This window comes from Mus caroli, unplaced genomic scaffold (genome assembly GCF_978045245.1).
Source record: "Mus caroli unplaced genomic scaffold, Mus_caroli_1 scaffold_7, whole genome shotgun sequence".
In the NCBI taxonomy this organism is placed as follows: domain Eukaryota; kingdom Metazoa; phylum Chordata; class Mammalia; order Rodentia; family Muridae; genus Mus; species Mus caroli.
Window position 1 is genome coordinate 120,532,088 of NW_028227262.1, and position 25,189 is coordinate 120,557,276.

General features: G+C 45.2%; 1 long non-coding RNA gene across 2 annotated transcripts; it reads right to left on the minus strand.

Moving 5' to 3' along the window:
• Window positions 1-9,800: 9,800 nt before the first annotated feature.
• On the minus strand, window positions 9,801-22,879 carry LOC110296824 (uncharacterized). 2 transcript variants are annotated; one of them, XR_003836884.2, is made up of 4 exons: window positions 22,764-22,879; window positions 13,702-13,848; window positions 12,424-12,514; window positions 9,801-9,933 (listed from the first exon to the last, which is right to left on the minus strand). It is a non-coding gene; the product is annotated as an uncharacterized LOC110296824 (long non-coding RNA). The 2 variants fall into 2 exon arrangements; XR_002378216.3 differs by lacking the exon at window positions 9,801-9,933 and having other exon boundaries at window positions 10,664-12,514.
• Window positions 22,880-25,189: the final 2,310 nt, after the last annotated feature.

A 25,189-nucleotide genomic window follows, 5' to 3' on the forward strand; every position in this document is an offset into this window, starting at 1 on the left:
TCAAGGTTTTGAAGTTGTTTCTCTGGCGTTAGCTTGTGGCAGGGCATGTGCTTCAGCTGTTGTAGAAACAAGAACTATGGTTTCCTCTGTTAGACTCCTAGAGCATGTGTTTCTCTGGAAGACAGTCTCGTCTCTGAATGGGGCTCCTGAGACCTGCCTTGTCACTCCATCTTGTCACTTGCATGTACATCACAAAGCATGCTTAGACACACCAGGATGGCCACAATGATGCCCAGTAACACAGTCTTTGGCACCAATGCCTTGGATGGGTCCTTCCTCGACTGAAATGTTAAGTGACACCCAGCCATATTTCCAAGCATCCTTGGATGGCTTTTGTGTTTTGTTTGTTTGCTTTTCAAGTTAGGGTTTCTCTGTGTAGCCCTGGCTGTCCTGAAACTCATTCTGTAGACCAGGCCTCAAACTCAACAGAGATCTGCCTGCCTCTGCCTTCCAAGTGCTAGGATTAAAAGTATGTGCCACCACCGCCTGGCTATTTTTGTCTTGAAAAGTTTTTCTAGCTATAATTTAGAGCCGAGAACCTCAAGGCTCCAAAGAGCTTCTTACTCATTTGGCTTTCAGTTGTCTGAGGAGGCTGATAGTCAAATGTGCCACAGTGAATACAGACACTGTTACCTTAGGAAATGCAAACCTGCAGTCTCAGCTCTTGAGCTGCCCCAGTTAGCTAGCCTTCCACTTGTGCTGATTTCAGCTCACAGTGGCGTGAGTGGTAGGCACCTGTCAGTTCTGTCACACAAGGAGCAAGTCTGCCATACAACTTGGAATGCTCCTTCACTTCTTCATAGATTGCTCTTTCATGGTTAAGACCACATTGTCATGGGACTGCAAAATGCTGAGACAGGTTGATGTTTCAGTTCTTCTAAGCACCTCTAACCGGCTTGTTAGGAGCCAGGGTGGGATTCCTCTCAGGCCATATAGAGCTTTTCAAGTTTCTCATTGATGAGTGTACACAGATTACATTGCTTTGATTCTCTCTTTTGCTGGTTCCACTTTGTTTCTAGAATCATTTGCAGAGCTTGAGATAGAGCCCTTACTAGGTCAGGTGTTACTTGGCAGTCCAGGTGTTGGGTTACCACCCAACATAGTCTACAATGACTTTGGCTTCTAATTCTGAACTGGTGATTGACTGCAGATGAATGATGCTTCCAAGCTGAAGAAGGGATATACTGGGAAGGCTGTTAGACACTTCCTGGGAACCAGTTCTGAGAAGGAAACTGCTGAGTTGCCAAAAAGACCCAAATAGAGTATCTTGATAATCAAATCTGGTATCCTTAGGCATGTCTGTGGTGTCCAGAGCTCACTACCTTTTGTTTGTTTGTTTTTGTTTTTCGAGACATAGTTTCTCTGTATAGCCCTGGCTGTCCTGGAGCTCACTTTGTAGACCAGGCTCACCTTGAACTCAGAAATCTGCCTGCCTCTGCCTCCCTCCTGAGTGCTGGGATTAAAGGCATGCACCACCACGCCCAGTGCTCACTGCCTTTAATCGGTAGTAAGCCTTCACTGCTGAAGAGCCATTCTGAAAACTCACTGGACATCTGATAGGGGCATCATTTTGTCCTTGAAAGCAAGGGTTATATTTTATGTTTTCCTGCAGACACCAACGCCCATCGTAGCATAGTAGGACCTCTATAGTGGTGGATCATACCGAGGCATACCTGGGCTTGTGAAAGATGTCAGGGTCATTTTCTCAATCGATGCAACTAGAAGAGTCTCAAATCACAAGTGAACAATAATAGTAATTGATGCTCACAGTGTGAGTGAGCCACCGATGTCCTTTCTGCTACAATTTGTCTGTAGCAAGCTACCTCTTCTCGACTCAGATACCACTCATTGTTCTAGTTCAGGCTCAAGGCCTGACTCTTCAGGGACCTCAACTATCCCAGGGCATAAAGATGAGTGGCTCTAAGTCACAGGCATACTTACTGATTGGCCTGTCACTCAACAGCACATGCTACTGTGGCTTGCTTGTCTTCTCTCTAGGTTTTGTTGTCCCATGGAAACTCACCTGGCATACAGCTGTCCTTGGTGGTATCTTATTAAGGATAGTTACTGAGGTGTGACAGTGATCTTTATACAAACATATACACATATATATGTATGCATATAACATATATATATATACACACAACATATTATAACGTTGTATCACATATGAAGTGTGTGTGTGTTCTCCTTTTATTCAGCCTTATTGCCCTTGTATTAGGTACTTAGAAAACATCATTTCCTCTTTCTTTTTCTCCTGCACTGTTGTCTGGGCCCTAGCCTACCAACAGCTCCTTCAGATGTTGCTTTATTTGTCTGAAGAGCTCATCCATTTCTATCTTCCTGGACTCCGGAGGAATGCCAGCCCTCAAGTACAGGGCTGAACATAGGCAGCTCAGCGCCAAGTGACTGTCACGTGTCCCTGCAGTCTCCCCAGCTCTTCTTTCCTCTTTTCTTCTTCCCTGAGCCAATTACACCCATAAATACTTCAGGCAGGCATGAGAGACTCAAAAGCCATGCTTTGGATGCCACCGCAGAAAACACACTGTGTTCTGGTCCAAGTGGGCAAGTTGTCATAGCACGAGAGACCACAGATGGACCGAGGTCCGAACGGTGCCCTGAGCTTTACAAAGGATGAGCTTAAGGCGTTCCCCTCGTAATAAGATGCCTGTGAAAGCACTGACCAGGGGTTTGCCTACTCCACCAAACATTGCATCTTAGCATCAGGGTTCTGGGGAACAATGGAGGCGTGGGTTCTTTCAAAGGTGGGATTAACTACCAAGACAATGAACAACTCACCAAATCAGCCAGAGGAGAAACTGTAATGGCCTGTGCCCCTGGAAGCACGTCTGGCCTTTCTCGGGACAGCAGTTGAGAGATGATGTCCCCGTGCCAGCTGCACCCCCAGGATGGCACTTCTGATTCTGAACCTACCAGTGGGAAGGAAACTCCTAATTAACTCTGAGCCATTTCCCATGTCCTCTCCTGACCAGTAGCTCACATCCACTCAACAAATGGAGTGACTGCTAAACACAGTAGTAACCAAACATTTATTGTTATCTGACTGTGTTAAGTCATGGATGAACTGCACCTGCCTGCAGGCTCCCTGCTCAAGAGGGGCAAACTACAAAAGCATTCTGTAAACATTGAGCAATTATTCAGAACTCCAATGAAAAACATTGTATATTATTCCTTGTAAATTATATGCATCATACTTTCTAAAAACTAAAATTTTATGAAACTATGTTTAAAATTATAATAAGGGTATTGCATACATTTTAATCCCAGAGATTCACTTTTTAAACATGGAAACACCAGTGCCATGAAACCATTTTATTTAGGACCTTATTATGTAGGCGAGGCTGGCCGAGAACACATGATGCTCTCCTGCACCAGCCTTCCAAATGCTGGGATTATAGGCACATGCCACCACACCAGCCTTTTGATTTCTGCGCACACTGGATCTGGCTTTGGACAGCCTACTGCTTTGGGGTCTCACACTTCCATTTTTCAGTTACCCACAGTGTTCTGCCTAACCCTCCAGGACCAGCCTTCCCTCTGGGTTCCATTGGGGTGTGGCTCAGGGTAGCAGCGCTCTGGTTTTCGAGAAGCCCTGGGCTTCCATCTGCAGCTCCTCAAAGGGGAAAAGGTGCTTTGTTCTGCTGAATTATTTGCCAGCTGTGGATTTCAGGATCAGACCCTAGCTTTCTTAGGTTAGCTCTTAACATGTGCACGATCTTTAGAGGAGATGGTTGACCCTGCCTGGTAAAAACTATGGACACTGAACCCTTTTTCCTATAGGTTCCTCATAATACACTGAATGTTTCAGGAAGTTTATGGGAGGTGCCTTCATGTCAAAAGAAACTTACAGTCAGGAGGGTTTGGAACCCCCTCTCAGATCACACCCAGGGCAGAACCTTGTAGGTGGGGCTTAGTGTAGTCTGTCATGAAAGGAACTGCCCAAGGATAAGAACCCGTGACATATGCAGAGTTGGACTGTACTTGCATTATACAAAACCTGGCTGAATAGGGCTGCCTGGCTTAGAGCACCTTGTCTTCACACCTGGTGAAAGGCCTGGGGGGGGGGTGGAGGGGGAGCCGCCACTGCCTGTGCTAGAGCACAGAGAGAAGAGGGTGGAGCTGCACCTCCCAAATGGACTAGAGCAGGCCCACTATCTCTGGAAGCTTCTTAAGGAACCTGAAACACATTCTTACTAAGTACTAAAGGTTTGGGAGTTAAAGTGGTTTCTCTTTCAAACTAGGTAGTAAGAAAAGGAAAGGCACTTCCTGGGTTTTGGTTGGTTGGTTGGTTGGTTGGTTGGTTGGTTGGTTGGTTTTGAGACCAGATCTGTCACACCCTAGGTTGGCATTGAACTAGCTACAAGACTAAGAATTACCTTGAACTTCTGGCCCTCCCATATGGGATCATATGCATACTCCAACACACCTGGCTCATTTGATGCTGGAGATGGAGCCCAGGGCCTCCTGCATGCTAAGCAAACATTACCATCTGTGCTGCAACCCTTAGCCCCAGGAGGAACATTTTCAATGTCATGCGCTTTGGATGGCAAAGCCTTTGAAACCTTCCCTTATGTAATTAATTTACATTTTTTATTATATTTCTCAACTTGAAAATTAGGCCCTTTGCTTGGCCAGCTTCTTCCCTTCCCTTTATGTCAAAAGAAACCACTTACAGCTATTTGTTTTTAATCTTTTGCCTCTCTCTCTTTTGTGTGTGTGTGTGTGTGTGTGTGTGTGTGTGTGTGTGCATATGCATGAGCATATAAGAAGTGCTTGAGCCCAGAATACATTTGTGTAAAGATTTTCTTCATGGCGGCTGGGCTCTGTATCTTGGCACACCGCAGAGTTGCTCAGACACAGCCGGTGTGGATCAGTTCCACTTGCTTTTATAACTCTCTTTCCCAGAATCCAGACTCCAAAGACATCTCCATTCCCCTGGAGGTCCGATAATGGCGGTTGTCCATAGTCATGAAAATCTCCAGGGAGAGCCATGGCAATGCGACAAGAGCTATTAAAGGGACATTAGGCTTGAAGTACCAGCATGGGGAATCACATACCTTTGAACCCTAGGACAGCTGCCAACACTGACCAATTGGGAGTCTGGCTCTCTAGCCCTGCAGCTGTGTGTGGGTGCTGCTGGCTTCCAGCCACTGGAGTAAGTCCCATGGAAGGAGACTGTTTGCTTCTGCTTTCTCACTTCTCACCAGAGGACAGCCAGTGCAGACAGCAGTCACTACCAACAGTAGCAGCCTGCTTACTGTGACTGTGCTAGGACTACCTCACTGAGTAAAATGCCCACCAACATCCTCATGCCCAGATGCCAAGAGAAGAGTACAGAGAGCAATGTCTGGAAAGGGAAGCAGGCCTTCCCCTCCCTTCTGCAGACCTGGGCAGAAACTTGCTGCAGCCCTGCCCAGGTACCTCATACATCTTCCCACACTCTGGGGAATCAGCTAATTAGCAGAGGTTAAGGACTCTCTACAGAGCCCTTTGTGGTCTCTTCTGTTCTCCCTGCAAAGAGCTTTCTGTCTTTGTCCGACTTGGGAGTATACTTGGATACAGCAGACACTTAAAAGTAATGCAGTGTTAATAGGTCTCCATGGGAGGCCCCAGAACAGGGTTCTGGGCATCTAGACATTTCAAATGGAGCATACACAGGTTGGAGTGTTGCATCTCAGGTCAGGACAGGGCCCATGTGTGTTCCCAGGAACCTGCTACAGAACGACTTGAATTTTGAGCCTCTTGGTGAAACTGGGTGTTAACTAGGATCTGTGTCCTTTCGGGGGTTGGGGGTGGGGGCTTGAGCAGATGGAGCTGCCCAGGACAGTAACAACAAGGAGAAAGATGAAGATCAGTTTCTCAGAGTGATCCTGGCCTCTCCAGGACAAGGAAAGTGTGAATTATACAACGCTGACTGGTCCTGCACGTCCTGGGACTGATACCACCTCTGTCTACCACTGTAGCCCACCGCCCCCAGGAAGCAGTGGCGGAGATACAGGTAAAGGCCAAGAGTCAGGGTGCTGGACTCCCCTCTGGGCCCCCAGTCTTTTTGTATATGAACTGGGGAGCGAGAAAGCCCAGACTGTTGTTGTTAGCAAGCTCCTGATAAAATGGCTGGTGTAAAGTCTTGGAGGTCACTGGGGATTAGGGAATGTGAGAGGCTTGGAAGAATGGGTCTCTGTTGCTCTTGCTCCCAGTGCTCTGGGTGCATTCACAGGAAAGGGGAAAGACTAACCAGCCGGGGAGAGGTCTACCTTAAGGGCTATTGACCGATAGCTCTCGGGGAGGCTCCCCGGCCCCAGTCATGTCACTGCAGGGACAGTGGATCATGCTCTCTTCATGTGTGACCTGCATAAGGCACTGTCTGTGGTGTAATATGAGCAAGTTTGGTGAGGGGTCTCAGTAACACCATTATCATGCTCTCTGTATCCCACCCAGCAAGGACTTCCTTGTTCAACCATACCAGACCCTCACATGGCGTATGAGGTGGTGCTGCCTACCTGTCTCCTGCCTGCCTGCCTGCCTGCCAATGGAGCAGCCTTCTTTGCCAGAGCAGAAGACGTCATTAACCACTGTCTTATACCCGGCTCATGCTGAGTTTGTGGACGTGGTTTCAGGGCATCTTTCATCCTCACTACAAGGTCCAGAAATGGATGCTACAAGCAAGTACACTGATCAGAAAAGTCAGGCTCAAGGCGAATTCGCCTGCATCCACTTGAGGAATGTGAGGTGACTGCTCCTAGCAACTCACCTCCAGGGCTGTGGAGAAGCAGCTCCCTTGAACCCTCAGAGGAGGTGGGGCCAAACCTAGAGGTGGAGGCCACAGCTTCCGGTGGGGAGGGACTGTACCTCCAGCTCCAGCTTCTTGGGCGAAGAAAAGGTGGTCGTTAGCTTCCCGAACTCCTCCAGGTTCTCACTGGGAAAACCTGGCTTAGAGGGAAAGCAGAGAAAGAAATGGCCTCCACACCATTTTATTTTATTTTATTTTATTTTATTTTATTTTATTTTATTTTATTTTATTTTATTTTATTTTCAGTAGAAGGGGTTTGGTTGAGGCAGTCAGGGATTTAAAATAGAGGCACCCCAAAATAGAACTTGTTTTGGGAAAATTTAAAATAAATAATTATCAATTTAAACACTGAGTTTTAAAGGGCAAATTATATTGGATAATGAAGGAGTTATTTTATGAAGATAGTGAGAAACACGGATACTTTTAAATAAGACTTGGTTCGAACGGGCCGGAAAGATGGCTTAGTAGGCAGTGGTACTGGCTGGCAAGTCTGATAACCTGGGTTTGATCTCCTAACTCCATAGATTGGAAGGAGAGAACCAAGTCCCGCTCACTGCCTGGCCTCCATATGCAGACCGTGCTGTGAGCATGCCCCCGACACATGCACACTAAATAAATCAAAGTAAAACAAAACAAAACAAAACAAACAAAAACCTAGCCTAAGCTGTAACTTTATAAGATCCAAGGATAGCATTAATTTGGTCATTAATAGCATTAATAGGGTCCTAGGAACCAAACTCAGATCCTCTGCAGGAGCAATGCAAACTTTTAACCACCGAGCCATCTCTCCAGCCTCAGAGGGCAACTTTTGTGGAGCCAGTTCCCCTGATTTTTTTTAAAATATGTATTTATCTTATTTATGTCAGTACACTGTAACTGTCTTCAGACACACCAGAAGAGGGATTCTGATTCTACTACAGATGGTTGGTTGTAAGTCACCCTGTGGTTGCTGGGAACTGAAACTTAGGACCCCTGGAAGAGCAGTCAGTGTTCTTAACTGCTGAGCCATCTCTCCAGCCCCCAGTTCCCCTAGTTTTACGTGGGCCCAGGGCACTGAACTCATGTGGCCAGGCTATGCTGGAACTCTTCACTTGTGGGCCATTTTCAGGCCCAACAGTTCTTTTCTTTTTTTTTAAAGATGACCATTCTAGACTTGACCAAGATAAGGACCATGAGTAACCTGTTTTTCAAAAGATGTAGGGCAGTCCAAACAGTCCCAAATCATCCTAAACATGTTTATATTCACATATGTACATATTTAAATTATTCATGCCAACAATAATAATTGTACCACACATAGAGTTACAAATGTAAAAGCCTTGTCTCTGCGGACAGATTCAGTTAGTTCCCCCTTGTTGTTTTAGACTCAAAATGGCACATGTAATCAAGCCCATGGTAACAGTGAGCTGGAACCAGAGTGAATTCCTTAGCAAAAGTGAAGTAGAAAACTTCCTTTTATATCTGAGATGCAACACAAACTCTCAGGAAGGGGGGGGGAAGTCAGAAGTTAAGACTTATTCTGTACTTAGGGCAATGCTTTTCCTGTTTTTATTCATGGTTTTTTGCAACAGGGTCTCACTCTGTAGCCTTGACTGGCCTGTAACTTGCTATGTAGGCCAGAACTCACAGAGATCTGCCTGCCTCTGCCCCCTGAGGACTGGAATGAAAGTTGTGTGCTTTATATCCGGACTCTGCATGCTAGGCAGATGCTCTACTCCTGAGCTACACTCCTAGCCGAAGGCTTTCTCTGTTTAAAAGTTAAGCTACAGAGAGTGAGAAACCCTTACAAGCAGGGTTTTTCCTTCCTTCCTTCCTTCCTTCCTTCCTTCCTTCCTTCCTTCCTTCCTTCCTTCCTTCCTTCCCTCCCTGCTCCCACCGTATGTATGTATGTATGTATGTATGTATGTATGTATGTATGTATGTATCATCTATCTATCTATCATCCTCTCTCTCTCCCCCACCCCCTCATTTCTTTTTTGGTAATGTCTCATTATGTCACCCTAGCTGGCCTGGATCTCATTATGTAAAGAAGGCTGCTGGCCTTCAACTCATAGAGACCCAGCTGCCTCTGCTGTACAGATGCTGATGGACTGGAGGGCTCCCTCCACTTGCAGATGAACGTGTTACATAGTCAGGGATCTCTTCCCATCTAGGCTGTATCCTAAAGCTGTCTTTTCCTTTGAAACAGAATTTTGTTCTTGGAGACAAGGAGGAAGAGGCAAAGTCAGAGAAGAGAGATGAAAGGGGGAGGGAGGGCTCAGAGAGTTAATTTTTATATTTACCCGGCAGGGAAGATACCATGATCAAGAAGGATGTTTTCCTCACCCATTACACTCCGGTTATGCTGACTCCCACAATTTCCCCAAATGCCAAAAACTCAACAGCATAATTTGTGTTAGTGGGGTATATAGGATTTGAGCTTTTTCCATAAAAAATTAATGTTCTCTGAGTTTATAGTTTGAACACAACATCTATATTTTAAAATAATTTTATATTTATTTTTTAAATTGTGTGCATGCTGTGTGTGTGTTCTCTCTCGTGTGCGCACACCATGTGAAGGTCAAAGGACAACTAATTAGAGTTGGCTGTGCTGTGCTGCCCCACCATATGGGTCCTGGGGATTGACCTAAGATATCAAGCTTGGCAGCAGGCTTACCTGCTGAACAATTTATTTATTTTACTTTTAACGTGTCTTTTTTAACACACACACACCACATATATATAGTTTCTAAAAGTCTCATTTTTTAAGTAAATTACTCATTTCATAATTTTTAGATGCTTTTAAATTCCACTCAAAGAATGCCTATTCTTGATCCTTAAATTCTATTACCTGCTGGGGGTGGTAACAGATACCTTTAAGCCCAGCATTTGAGAGGCAGAAACATGAGGATCTCAGTGAAGTTGAGGCCAGTGTGGTCTACACAATGAGTTCCTGGACAGCCAGGGACCCTGTCTCAACAAACAAACAAACAAACAACAACAAAACAAAACAAAACAAAACCCATACATTCTATTACCTAAGAATTTAGTGCAAAACCCAATTCAGGATGTCATTTGTTCCCACTGAGGCAAGTATAAAGCAGGGCTGATCTTTAGGTACATTTTCCCATTTTTCCAAATACCTGAAAATAGAAATAACATACATGTCAAACATAAAACCAGTCAGGATAAGAAATGGTAGTTCTTCTCCAAACATTCTTTCCTTGAATCTCTCTATTTTATTTCCTCCTGAAAATCTAAGCTGCTCTGTGTTACAGAGGGATCTGGGTTATGTGCTGTGGTCAGCAGCAACTTCCCCAGCTTTTATCCTGAGGTCAGCTTCTCCCTGTGTCTCAGACTTGTCCTGCACGCTTACTGGAACATGAAGGGCACAAGACACCAGGTGACCAACCCTGTGTGTCTCTTCCCAACTGGGCCAATAATGTTCTTTCCAACACAGACATAATCTATTTTGTTGGGCTTCCCTGAGTCAATTATACATGGGGTGTTTTGACATTTCCTCCCTGTTGGGTGGGAGGGGATAAATGCATCTTCAGTCTCTTTATGGTCACATGATCATAGAATTACTAAAATAAAGACAACACAAAACTATAAGATAAAGGCATAAGAGGCTATGGAGGGGGGGGGTAGCAAATTTGTGGAGCTGAAGAGATGGCCTAGTGATTAAAAGTACTAACTGTTCTTCCAGAGGACCTGAGTTCAGTTCCCAGCAGACACCCTGGACAGCTCACACTGTCTGAACTTCAGCTCAGGCGATCTGACTCCCTCTCCTGGCCTCTTTTCTCACTTGTACACACTCATACATAGAAGCATGCACATCTACATAATTTAAAAACATTTTAATGCAGAATTATATTTTGAAGGATCGGCAGAAGAAAGTTAAATGCTAGCAAAATAAAACCAAATGCTCTAAAAACAAAACAATATATCAAAATAAGACCCAAATAACCATCCAGAATAATAGCAATGGGCTATGGACTTAACCAATGAGGGCCTTACCCCCAGAGAGAACTCACCAGCAACCACTCAAAGAAGCAACGCTGAATACTTGGCCACAGCAGTGCATGTGGGTACCTAATACTAATCTAGGTGACTGCTCTGATGAAAGTGGATCTGCTTGAAGTCCCATATTGGGCGCCAAACACTCATCTCAAAGATAAATAAATAAATAAGGCATCATTTATTCTGGAGCCAAATATGAGTGGCAATGAGTGGCACATAGAAGTCAGCTACCCCAAATACTGTCTTCCAATGTGGTGGCAATCTTATGATCTTTTTCAGAATTTAAAAAAAAAATAGCTGTAAATCAATGTACTTAAAACAACATTATTTCCCATGGTTACATAACACTTGATGGCTTTGATATGTCACAATTTACTTCAGCAGCTCCACAGATGACAAAAGTTTCCTTGGTTTCTGTATCAGTCTCTTTGCCTTTGCTGTGATAAAATACTCCAACCAAAGCCGCTGGAAGAGGAATGGTTTATTTGACCCACAGTTCCAGGTTACAGTCCATCACTGAAGGAAAATCAGTGTGCAGAAAGGCGGTAGGAACTCGAACAGCATGCCACACCATATCCACAGTGAAGAGCAGACAGCCATGGATACACCATAGTGATGCTTAGCTCCCATTGCATTTCCTCGACCCCACCCATGAAACAGTACTACCGTTTGGGATGAGTCTATATACCTCAGTGGACCCAATTAAGAAAATCCCTCACTGGCGTGTGCAGAGGTCCACCTCAGCTGAGTCTACACCTTGTCTAGTTGATAGCAGGCACCATCACAGGTTCTGGCCTCTGGTGTTAGAGATTCTGTGAAGAATGACCTTGCACGTGTATCTTTATAAGGACCACATGGTTTTGTCTGTCCACTGTGCTTTGGCATCTGGTGCGCTTCCCGATCCTGGAGAGACAACCTCCCACATGGCTAGCTGAGAACCTAGAGTAGTGGCTCTCAGCCTTCCTGATGCTGAGACCCTTCAATACATTTCCCTGTGTTGTGATGACAACCCACCAACATAAAATCATTTTTGTTGCTACTTCATAGCTGTAACCTTGCCATGGTTATAAATTATAATGTAAACAAATGATGTGAAAATATATCAACCCACAGGTTGAGAACTGCTGGCCTAGGGAGACTAAACCTTGCCTGTGCATTGCTTTCACATGCAGGCATGAGCTCTGTGGTCAGCTCCTCAGCCAGTTCCTTTACCTAACTCTATACCTTAAGCCAATATTCTCCCTGCCCTAAACTACACCAAGGTACTGGACCTAGATACTGTCTACCTAGATACAGCATACCTAGTTACTGGGCATCTAGGAGCTATCCTGCTAGTTGAGAGCCTGTTAAAACTATTCCCACTAGTTATCCTGAGGCGTGTGAACCCTACTTCATTCATGGAAATTACAATTAAGGCTTTGGATCATGCCTTCTCCTATTCCATAAGCTTCCTATGTCCTGACATGGCCCTGCCTGGCCCCTTTTCTCGGCAGCTGTAAATAATATATTCTTGTTTTAAACGGCATAGTTGTGGGCCTAGAGAGATGGCTCTGCAGTTGAGAGCACACACTGATTTTTGCAGAGGACCCAGTTTGGCTTTTAGCACCCACATTGGATGACACACATTCACTTCTGACTCCAGATCCAGAGGACCCATTCTTCTTCCGGCCTCCTCAGGTGCCATCACGTGCGCGTAACCACCTAAGTGAAAAGAAAAGAAGTCTTTTTTTTTTTTTCCCCCTCAAAAGGCCAGAGTTGTCATTGTCACCTTAGCTAAGCAAAACAAATCCTGGGTAGATTTAAAACAGACATTTTGCCAGTCATGGTGAAGTGAGGCCAGTATCATTCTTCATAAACAGCCTTCACAGTGATAGAACCCTGACTAAGACATATGTTAAGCAAGTTTGTTACCAACTGAGCTACATCTCTAGCCTAATGTTCCCTTTTCTTAAACTGACTCCCATAAAAGCTAGTCTGGGACGACCTCATCTTAGTTTAACTTACTACAGTGGTAACAACCCTGCTGCAAGCAGGGCTACACATCCTGAGGTGCTGAGCAGGCTCTTCTTGCACTCTGGCATCACCCACCAATGTGTCTGCCGAGTCTCATGTCATGCTATTTTTTTCTTTTTTATAATTTCTGCTTCAGTGTATATCTAATCTGATACAGTGAACTTCCATCGTGTCTTCCTTCAACCTTTTTCTTAATTGTTCCCATATACATTTGTTCTTAAGACAAGATCTCACTACTCAGCACTGGCTGACCTGGACTTACATTTAGACCAGGATGGCCTTTAACTCGTAAAGATCTACCTGCTTCTGCCTCCTGAATGCTGGGATTGAAGGCTGCGCCCTCACCATGCCAGACTACCTAACCCAACTCTCCTTTTCTTTAACGGGAACAGGTTTGCCCTTTAGGGTGTTCCTTCTCTTTCCCCGTGTTTGAACACCACATGCTTTTCCATCTAATTACGTCATAAGATTTCAAAGCTAATAAACTTGAAGATGTGGGTTTCCTGTATCCCATCTTATTAGGTGGTTTCCTGAATGCACCCTTGTTGGGACAGCAAATCCCAGTTGTTTTTGGTTTCCTGTACCCCACCCTGTTGGGACAATTTCCTGTACCCTGCCCTGTTGGGACGGTGATTCCCAGGTGCTTTTGTTACTGTTGTTATCTCTGTCCCCCTGCCTGCTTAACGCCCATTGTGTTTTCTAATTGGTTGTTGCTAGTTGATGAGGAAGCTATTGAATTTTGCATCCAGCTACTTTATTAAATTCTCCTGTTGGTTCTAATAGCTTTTCAATTTATTCTTGTGGGCTCTCTGGAGCCTTTTCCACAAACCAATTCAAATGAATAATTAACTCTCCAGATGAATCAATGACCTTACCTAAATCCGGTCTCTTGTAAATGGAAAGAACTTGGCTGATGGAGAATGCCGTGTAAAGGCGGTGCAAACCGGGGAACCTGGAGCTTTCCCGTAGCCTTAAGTATGGCCACATTCCTCAATTCATCATTTTCACATCTTCAATCCATCCTGAAATAAGCAATCAGAGCCGAGAGTTACAGAATTTAAGTCTTAAGTTGTGCATTGCAATGTCTTGTATTTATAACAATGACAATTGCAGACAGTGTCCTGATTATTCACATTAGCACGATGGATGGGTTAAGTGTTTGCCTGGATTGAACGTCAGCTGCCTCTCTCACTTTATTGCTCCAAGGCCCATGCTTCTCCATCAAGCCTTATCTTTGAATACTCTGTTGCCTGATGGAGGAGGCCCCATCCTATTTTGAGTGCTGTCTAACCCACTGTGTGCCCCATTGGCTCAGGGCCATGGCTGAGGTCAGGCACCTGGGACACACTTAGGGCAGAGACCCACATGTGGGAAGAGGCAGTGAAAGATGCCTGGGAGCACAGCCTCGGGGAAGTTGAAGAAGCAGAAGTTTGAACTGTAACACTCCTATCAACTGTAACTGATCTAGGGGACTCCAGAACTGGTGTGGCCCTTTAGAGTTATTATAAATGGCCAGGAGTTGACATAAAGGAGGTAAGCTCTTCTCTCTCAGGAAATGTCCTCCCTTAAGAGGGAAACTATTACTAAGCAAAGATCCAGCAGTAAGCACCAACCCTCCCTCAGAAGCGAAGCGAAGCGAATGCCTCCATCCTGAGATTACAGGGAGCATTCATTGCACCTATACCTTGGGTTAAATATGGCCAAAGACTCTTTTAGTCAAAGATGGAGCCTGTCTCTCTTTTTCTTCTCTCTCTTCCCTCTTTTCTTTCTTCTGTTTCCTTTTTTCTTTCTGTCTTTCTTTTACTTTTTCTTGGTAGACTGTATCTTTAGCTGTCTCAGAGCTCACTATGTAGACCAGACTGGTCTTGAACTCACAGAGATCCACTTGCCTCTGCCTCCCAGGTGCTAGGATTGAAGGCATGGACCACCACACCTGGCCTTCCTCTTGTTGACTATGAGATCATTCCATGACGTCTTTTAACTGACAGAATATGGCAGAAGTGACTTGGTATAATTCCCGAGGATGGATCTTAGCAGGTGGAGTCTTTGACTCTTTGGTGCATGTTCTTGGAGGCCAGTCTAACAAATCAGTTTGGCTATCTTAAAACCATGTTGTGGGAGCCTGAGATAGCCATGTGGAGCAGACCATATGGGAAAGTAACAAGGTAGTAGGTATGGGAAGCAAGCCTTTTAGCCTGGCCAGCGACTGGATGCAACTGAGCAAATGAGCCCTTGGTAAGGTTCTACAGACCAAAACCCTGCCTGTTTCTCTATCTACAGAATCATGAAAAATGATTCTCTTAAATGATAGGGAAAATGATTCTCTTAAATGATAGGAAAGCACTATATGATTAAGATATATCCCCAGCTTTTTTTTTTTTTTTGACACAGAGTCTCACTATGTAGTCTATGCTGTCTTTGAACTTGTGATCTTCCTGTCTCAAGTGTTTCCCAATGTGCCACCATCCCTACCTAGAAAGTCTTTTCTTGGTGCAGTTCCAGCATTATGGTTAGGGCATATGAACTAGCTGTGAAGCCCATGCATAGAATTCTATTGAGAGGAAGCCATAACCGCTATGTAAGGTCTCCCTCTCAAAAAAGTGAATTAAAGCCTTTTTTCTTCCTGCTTTCTTCCAGCCCTGGTGCCCACCAGGCTCCGGACTTTGTAGTTCAAACTCAGACAAGAGGTCCAAGATGAGAATTCAGGGGCCTAAAACTGTTATTCTATTCACAAACATTCTTGATTTTCCATAGGCCTGGCATACGAGAGTACTAACATTACTATTGATGTCTAAGGTGTGGTGTCATTGCTACACCGTTAGTGGCTGAATGATTAAGGGGCAGTAGTATTTAGAGCATATAGCATTCCATACTTGGAATATTTAGTTTCAGGGTTGTGTAGTGATTACAATATTTATTATCAGAAGTACTGAATTTCAGTGTACTTTATTGCCTGTAATACTCAGCATTTAATTTAGGTGTTAAACAGTGCCTCTAACATTTGCTCTCTTGGTATTTAGTAGACATAATATTTAGCTTCAAGGCATTTAATGGCCATAGTACTTGGTGGCTGTCCTATTTGGAATCCATCTTCTTCAGTGGCCACATTATTCAGAGCTGTAGGACTTGGTGGCCTCTTGCAAGTTGGTGATGGAGCATGTATTCTGAGTCTCCTTTGCCACCTCTGAACAAAGCACGTTCCCAGCAGTTCTCCCGTCTGCCCTGTCAGTTCGCTGCTCCCTCAGCCAATGCCCTCTGCTCATAAGCAATTTTTCAGTCCCCTGGCACAGCTTCATTTAAAAATGTGCTTTTCTGCAGTGCACAAGAAATTTTTTTCCTTCCGATTTTCAAAGTTCAGCTGTTTCTGAATCATCTCCTCCTGCCTCTCTCCCTCCTCCCCCTGCCCTTCCTTTGCTCCCCAAATGGAGTACTTTTCACAATGGGAACTATGGAATTTTCCATGCCCCACCTCTACCTACAAAACAAGACCGGCATTTGTCTAAAAGGACCAGTGAGCACAAATACAGAGCAAGGGAGAGGCAAAGAGTGGCTTCAGCTAGGGTATGTAGTAGACCACTGGAACGTGGGGTGTCTAGGCCTTCTTTTGGCCTGCAGTGTCACCCTAGGGCCTCTCTGAGCTCCCCATGTGCTGAGTTTTGCACTGGACACAACAGAGGTAATCTAGTGGGAGTATGTTTGAGTGGTCCTGATGCTCATGAGATAACTAGAGATAGCTATAGGCATGGTTGATGCTCTGACCTACCAGCCAGGATTAGGTGGCCATGCTGGGGTCACTAAGAAGAAAAGCAGAGAGCTGTCCCCGCCCATCTTCCACCAAGAGGATGCTCCTTTGTCCATCCGGAGTTTAGGCTCTACCTCATTCCCAATGGATTAGTTGAATCCCTCCATCCTTCTTATTTCAGCTCCATTTAACTCTATAAACATTTGCTAAGCATTCCGGTCCGTAAACATTTACTAAGCACTGTGTGACAGTATGCAATCCATATTTGAGGAGGGAGGACACAGCTTCTGCACCTTGAAGGGGATGCCAGGTTCTTTCACTTCTTAGGTGCAAGTAAGCTAAGTTCTTGAGTCCATGTTTGGGTCTCCATAGGGCTCAGACTCTTCTGAGGGTTGGTCCAGCCTCTTCTCTTCTAGTTCAAACCTCCTCTGTTTAGGAAGCTTCCTCCTCCCCACTCATCTGTCTAGGAGCAACTGGAAGTTAAATGTACATGGGACAGAAAAGGAACTGCCCTCTCCCTCCCCCCCCCCCCCCACTCCGGAGTCTGGAGAAGCTTTGGGCTTGCTGAAAATCAAGAATTTTGGCACAGTTTCCAAAGTATGCTGGAATATTGTCTACACAGAGACAGTATTCCCTTTACAGAGATATAATTTCAAAGAAGAACGTTAAAATAGCTGTGGGCCATGCTGAAGGTCTTAGTATGATGGCTTTACTTTTTTCCAGATATTTTTCTAGTACTCTCTACAATATGACAATTCACATTGTTCACAGTAAAAACACTTTCAGGTCCATGCAAGACCCTGTGATTCGGGGTCTTACTTTATCAGCTGTAATCCCCTTCGGTGCACACCAGGAAGCAATGGGTGGTTTCTTTCAAAAGAAAAAAAAAAAAAAAGAACCCTTTGAGACGTGACTTCAGAAGCCACCAAAATCATAGAGATGAATACTGTAGAGACACGCATGTGTGACCATCTTTAGGGAAGCCCACCACTGCTCAGCCTAGATTGCCTCTAATTGATTCCAACTCTGCCTCTGACTGGCTCACCCTGAGATTCTTTTCTACAGTTAAGTCAATAACACTGGCTTCACCTGAATGGAGGTCTCTAAAAAGAACTCAGGTGGCTCCTGCTGGCAGCCTGGAGCTATGTCTCCAGCCCTGCCCCCACTGCCCCAACTCAGCCACTGAGGACTGGGAGCTAGGAGGGATGTCAGCGTGGCTGGTCCCCAAGAACCAAGAAGGCTCTCCTGGCCACTCTTTCATCTTTGTAGGTAACCTTTGTCCTGTAACTTGGGACATGCTCTGAAAAGTTTGATAATTTCAGACTCTTATGACAATTTAAGAATTACAAAGGCTGCAATTTAGCCTGGCCTCTAGGGTGATTTAGACTCTCAGTAAAGACCTTTAGCCTTTTTGATTAAAATAGAGACATTTAATATCACCAGCAGCCTCCCAAACTCCCTTTAGCTTTCTACATTAATTTTCCTTCCTTGCCCGGGCTAAAAACGAGTGCTTTTTCTTTTTAGTCTTTTCCTTTTCACCGTTTATCTCCTTCTAGTGTCTCTTCTACCCCACATCCTGCCTCAACCAGAAGAGGCATCAGGCTCCCTGGAAATAAACCAAGTGGATTCTGACTCCTGAATAATGTCCCCAATCCAATGTCACCCTTAGGGCTCCTCTACAACTGATCCCCTCATCTCTGTTCCTGCACATCCCCAGGGCCATGCTGGGGACTCCTAGAGATATCTCCTGACCACCACTGCTCCCATCTTACTAGCTTAACAGCAGTGATGCTCAGACTCCTTGGGGCCTCCAGCCTGTGGACACCTCCACTCTACTCTCAGTCCTCATCCTTGCTCCTCTGTGTCTCTCTCAGCTCAGGCTCCACATTCTAGCACCAAGCACTAACTGTTAATATCCTAAATGCTCCTCTTCCACATTGACCTTCCCTCGCAGCCACCTGGAAGAATGCTAGCTTCAACAAGAGCAGCTAAAATCTTTCCCTGAGGCTGAGTAGGCCTTCTACAGCAGTGTTGTACATTTGTAATCCCAGCACTTGGGAAGCAGAAACAGGAGGATCTGGAGTTTAAGATCAACCTTGGCTAATCAGGGATCTTAAGGACAGCCTGGATTCTATGAGTTCAACCCCTGCAATATCTCAGATTGTGGGATTCAAGCAGAGACACTAAGGCAGATTGTCCTTTTGGGTAACAGATTCATTTATTGTCTATTTTTTAGTTTTATTTTGGGGAGTAAGACATTTATGAGAAGAATCATTAACTCCAACAGCAGACAGCAATATGACAAGAACTGGGAGGTGAATTCAGACACACAAGGTAATGTTGGTGTCTTCTTTTGGAGGTCTGGGAGGAGACCTCCCATGGTATAGAATCTATAACAATCTATACCATGTTACAGATGAGTAGCCCATGTTCTATGCTTACACTCAGGCTGATTCTCAGGCAAAAGGAGAAGGATCAGAGGTTTGGCCCTTTAGTAAATGTATGTCAAGCATACAGATGAGACATATGTAGCCCCAATAGATTCCCTGCATAGAGTCTCTGGTACCTTGGGGTTGGTAAACTTCCTTGTGGAAGAGAGGACTACAGGTTCACAGGCAGCCTCTCAGTAGGGTACCTGCCATTTCCCTGTACCAGTCAGTGGAAGTTACAGAGTCAGCTATGAAGGGAGAGAAAGAAAGAAGTTGCTTCAGGTGACCATGGCCTAAGAAGCCCTTAGTTCAACCTCAACTCCTCCCCCAAGACTCTCCCCAAAACTTTCATAATGATGAGCAGAGCAGGCTAAGTCACCATAAAGTCCTGATCTCCTCCCAACCAGACTATGGAGAGTGTCCGACTAATCTTACTACTCCAGCTGTCCTCAAAGAGAACTCTGTGACCCCAAGGTGCACTGGCAGATGTGTAACAGCGGGCTATGAAGAAAGTATTGATTTTTAGTGTTTGCCCATTGCAATGGTGTAAATACTCCCGTTTCGGTCTGCTGTAAGCTACCAACATGGCAGTAGCCAGATTCCACAGATGTTATGACACATATCAACTCAGACAGCCTGGATAGAGTGAAACAGGAAGTTGTACGCTTTTAGTGCGAATTTTTAAAAATGCATGGACTTGTAATTGTACTGTTTAAATGTTGCAATACTCATATATTCACATATAACTGTAAGAAATAAGACAGAAGGCTGGAAAGATGGCTTAGTGGGTAAGAGCACTGGCTGCTCCTCCAGACCCAACCTGAGTCCCACTCTGGACACTCAAACACAGCTCACACCAATCTAATAACTCCAGTTCTAGAGAATCTTATACCTTCTTCTGGCTTCTGAGGGCACTGTACATACAAGATGCACAGACACACATGCAGGCAAAGCATCCATACACATAAAATATAATTGAAATTAAAAATAAAAACACAGAGAGGTCTCATGTTCTTTGGCCAGTGATGGTGCCTTATAGAACCGTATCACATCCAGGGACCTAATATTGGTGTGCTTATCCACCTGGCTCAGATTCATATCCCATCTTCTGTCGTCTGCATATGTAGGGGTGTATCCTCCTCACATGTGACTGTTCCTGTGACGCCCACTGTCAGGAAACAGAACAGCTCACCACAAGGAACCCCGCAGTAACTAGCTAGTTACTGTCCTCCACTTGCCCCACACCTTGGCTAATCTGAATATATAATCTGTTTTGCCAATGAAGTATACTACATAAATGAAATTCCATGGTACAAATCCTCACTTTGTATCTTTAATTAAACTCTGAGATAACTGCAGAGTCACATGCAGTTGTAGGATAGAATACAAAGAGCAAGGAGCGATGGCTCACACCTACAGTCCCAGAAGGTGGGCAGCTGGGGGTAGGAGGATTGCTGTGAGTTTGAAGCCAGCCTGCATAACAGAGCATGAATTGCAGGCAATCCTGGACTACAGTGTGTGTATGATGGAATGTCATCGTACATTTCCCAATGGTTAGTGATGCTGAGTATTTTCCATGCACCGTGTGCCATTTGTGTACCATTTGTTTCTTTCCTAATTGGGTTGTTTATTCACTGTTGGATTCTATGGCTTCTTTATAAACTCTGGTAAGCTCGTCCTTTGTCAGATGTATAAACTCTGGTAAACTTGTCCTTTGTCAGATGTATAATAAATATCTTCTCATTCCTCACAAAGTCTTTCCAGAACAGTGTTCAATTTTACACCATTTGCAGAAAAGGCTATGCATTCATCCAGCTATTTTGAACCATTGAGATAGGAGGTGACAGGGTCCAAAAAGCTAATAGATTCAAGGCTCTTAACCAGTTACCTATAAAAAGTGTGCTTTAAATCACCTTGGTGTAAAATACCAGATTAAATGGTCACAAGGCCAGAATGTTTACAGACAAGGGCCCTTTGCAACTAGACTAAGCTAAGACCACTGGCATTTGAGATGGCCATCTAAGTGACAGAGACAAAGGGGGAGTGTTGCTGAGGGCAAACCTTATCCTACCAAAAGCCCTTGTAAGCCCCTGAAGTCAGCTCATCTATCAGGACAAAATCATAGCATTCACTTAGTTAACTTAAAAATCACTTAAATTTCAGGTCATAGCTGAGCAATGCACAATCGGCTTCCCACGAGCCTGCCGGAGATAAAACCTCAGCTGTGTGGGTTCGGATTACAGTCGCCTTGGTTACTTCCCAGCAACTTGAAGCCTGCTTTCTCTAAAGACACTGACTCTTTGCTTCAACTTGCAGACATCTGATGAGAGACTAATGTATTATACAAGGATTGACAATCCCTGCCTTCATATTGTGTCTGTCCCCTTTGTTGTCCTAACCCATGGGGTCAGGTTCCACTGAGCTCGGCAGGCAGACATGTTGAATATTTGAGAAACGGTTTATCCAAAACCATAACAATAAAGGGTTAACTTGGCCTGTGGTCTGCTGGAGCTGGAATGCTCTTCTGCTCCACCCTATCTTGTGATTAGGTCTCCAGCAGTGGCTCTCAACCTCTTGGGGGTGGGGTGGGGTCACATATCAGACATTTACATTATGATTCATAATAGTAGCAAAGAAGTAGCAGCAAAAATAATGTTATGGTTGGGGCTCACCACAACATGAGGAACTGTATTAAAGGATTACAGCATTAGGAAGGCTGAGAAGCAATGCTTTAGAGCAAACCACAGCCTGGCCAGGACTTTAATGCAAGACAGCAGTTCCCAGCAATAGAAGCAATTCAGCAGTTATGGGGTTAAGTCACTGTCCATTAGCCCGCAAACCTCAAGGTCAGAATGTTTACCCACAAGAAGGAAAAACATCTTTTGAAACGATGCCCATGACCAAAGGACAATTACCAAACTTTAGCCTAGCCCAGAAAATCAATACGAGCTGGCTGGTCTATTGTGAAGCACGCAGCAGTCTGACCCCTCTCCATTGCTTCTAAGTTCCTTCTGCTGGAGCTTCAGTTTGCTAGCTCACGCTGAAGCCCCAGGAAAGGAGTTTTGCTCAGTTTGTCACGTGTGACTTGCTCTCATGTCTACTGTGCCCACGACTTCAGATCTGCAGCCCTGGTGCTGCCGTGCTCACAAAGGCGTTGGAGATGTTTATGCGGAGCTATTCTAATTTGATGTTCAATAACTGTGTTTAACAACTTGTTCTTCACATTCTTGGAAACAGAACAGCCGGCTCCCTGAGCAGGTTTTGACATCTGCTTTGTCAAGTCCCTTTCCCTTTGCCTGCAGCCTCAGTGTTTAATCTTGTCTCCTGACTCACTGTCAAAACAAAAGCCACATGACAAGCCCCTTTCCTCAACTCTGGGTTTATTAGCACACACACACATACACACACACGCACCCCAACCCAACATATCTCAACCCTGTCCCTTCCTTTGTTCTCCATTTACAGAGGAAGGTATCCCCATCTCAGGCCTGGGTACTTGGTACTGTGGATTCTGACCGTCTTAGGGATTTACTGCTGTGAACAGACACCATGGCCAAGGCAAGTCTTTTTTTTTTTTTTTTTTTTTTTTTGAGACAGGGTTTCTCTGTATAGCCCTGGCTGTCCTGGAACTCACTTTGTAGACCAGAGTGGCCTCGAACTCAGAAATCCACCTGTCTCTGCCTCCTGAATGCTGGGATTAAAGGCGTGTGCCACCACGCCCGGCAGCAGTCTTATAAAAAACAACATTTAATTGGGGCTGGCTTACAGGTTCAGAGGTCCATTATCATCAAGGTGGGAGCATGGCAGCATCCAGGCAGGCACGGTGCAGGCAGAGCTGAGAGTTCTATGTCTTCATCCAAAGGCTGCTAGTGGAAGAATGACTTCCAGGCAAATAGGGTGAGGATCTTAAGCCCACACCCACAGTGACACACCTATTTCAACCAGGTCACACCTATTCCAACAAGGCCACACCTCCAAATGGTGCCACTCCCTGGCCCAAGAATATACAAACCATCACACTGACTATGCCCATTTCTTTAGAAACTTCAACTCAGTGGCTGCCCCCTCTCCAGGCCTTGAGAATTCAAACAGATTTGCTGCCCTCCTGCTTTAGCCCTGCCCGCTACATCACTTCCTTCCTTCACAGACTCATCCCAAGAGTCCGTTTCTTCCACCCCCACCTGATCTCTCCTCAATCTGTCCCACCTCCCTCCAGCCCTGCATCACAAATACTACGCCCCCTCAGAGTCTCCAGAACTTGGCCTCTCCCTAAATCCTTTCCTAGGTCCCACTGATCACCCAGCTCCCTCTACCTGGCTCTTAAGCTCTTCCCTCCTGGGATCCCGTGTGCCCTTCTTTTTCTCATGGTTGGCGCCTGGCTTCTGGCCTCTTGTGTGCTTGAGCTCTCCAGGTTGCTACCTGGTTCTCTCTCTTCCGTGTTCCACATCCACTTGGGGCAACTTGCCCATTCCCAAAGCCTTGGTGATCAGAGCCCAGTGGCTCCTCCTGGATTTTCATGCAGGTGTCTCAAACTCAGGGGGCCCCTTGTGGATATAACTCAGCTTCTTCCCCCTACCCCAAGCTCCTCACCCCGATAAATGGCTCCTAGTCTCATTTCCTTATGCGCCCTCACCCCAGTTCCGTTTACCTCAGTCATCCTAGGCTCTTCACTCTTGTCGCACGTCCCTGACGCCATCACAGTTCCTGAGCTCTGGTCTTTCCTGGAACCCTGCTTCTGTTCCATCACTGCTGTCTCTGGATCTCATCTGGAGGACAGCACCAGTCTTCCCACTGGTCCCCCCTGAAATGTGTCCTCCTCGGGACATCCATGCTAGGTTCCTAGAGGGCAAGTCTGACTAAGCCACTCTCCGTATTACTACACACTGGTTTCCATTGACTCTCGGGATCAACCTATCAGAGGGCAACTTGTCCTCCCATTCCAGGTGAATATAATTCAGTGGACCTCAGAGCCACCCTTTTTCAACACTGAACTATGACCTACAACCATTCATCACTTTGTGCATGTAGTATGTGTACATGTATGTGTAAGGTACCTGTACATGTGGCGGCCATAGATGGATGTTAGGTGTCTTTCTCTATTACTCTCTTCCATATTCCTTTGAGGTATGGTTTCCCTCTGCACCTGAAGTTTACCCTTACAGCTAGGCTGGCCAACCGCAAGCTCCTGGAAATCCTCCTGTTTCTACCTCCCTAATGCTGGTGTTACAGGCACGGGTGACCATGCCTAGATTTTTAGGTGAGTGTTGGGGATTCAAGCTCCCATCCTAGGCTTGTTAGTTTATGTCAAGTTGAAATAAAGTGGAGTCACCTGAAATAGAGACCCTCAATTGAGGGATTGCTTCTATCAGGTTGGCCTGTGGGCATATCTGTGGGGCATTTTCTTGATTAATGATTAATATGGGAGGGCCCAGCCCTCTGTGAGCAGTTGCCACCCCCTGGCAAATGGCCTTCAGCTGCCAAAGTAAGCAAGCTGAGCAAGTTATGGAGAGCAAGCTAGGAGGCAGGGTTTCTCTGTCGTTGCGTTTCTGTTCCTGCCTCCAGGTTCCTGCTCAAGTTCCTGCCACCACTTCGCTCAGTGATGAACTGTTACCTAGGAGTGTAAGCCTATACAAACCCTTTCCTCTCCAGCTTGGTTTTGATTAGAGTTTTATCACAGTGAGGGAGAGGAAAACCCAGATAGGACCTCATATTTGCACATCAAGTGTTCTTATCCAGGGAGCCAACTCCTTAGCCTCAATTCACCATGCTAAAGTCTCAAAGTCATTGTTTTTGTTTGTGTGTTAGTTTTTGTTTTTATCGTGTAGACCTGCAACCACCAGGGATCGCCTGGTTCTGCAACATTGATATTATTCCTCAGAGACACCTGTGCTCATGACTGCCATTGCTCGTTCTCCTGCTGGGTACAGGCAACCTTTTCTTCTCTTTCCATAGATTCTGGATTCTGGATACAGGGAATCATATATCTGGTTTCTTCTACTTAGCATGCATGTAAGGGCCTTGCTTTTCCTGTACAAATTGCAAACCTATCATTGCCTCTGTCCACCCTATCTGCTCAGAGATTCTCAACTCTCAGATTCTTGCCCGTTTTTAAAAGAGCGTTTTGGTTTGGTTTTTGTTGTTGTTGTTTGGTTGCTTGGTTTTTGTTGTTGTTCGGTTTTTGGGCTTTTGCTT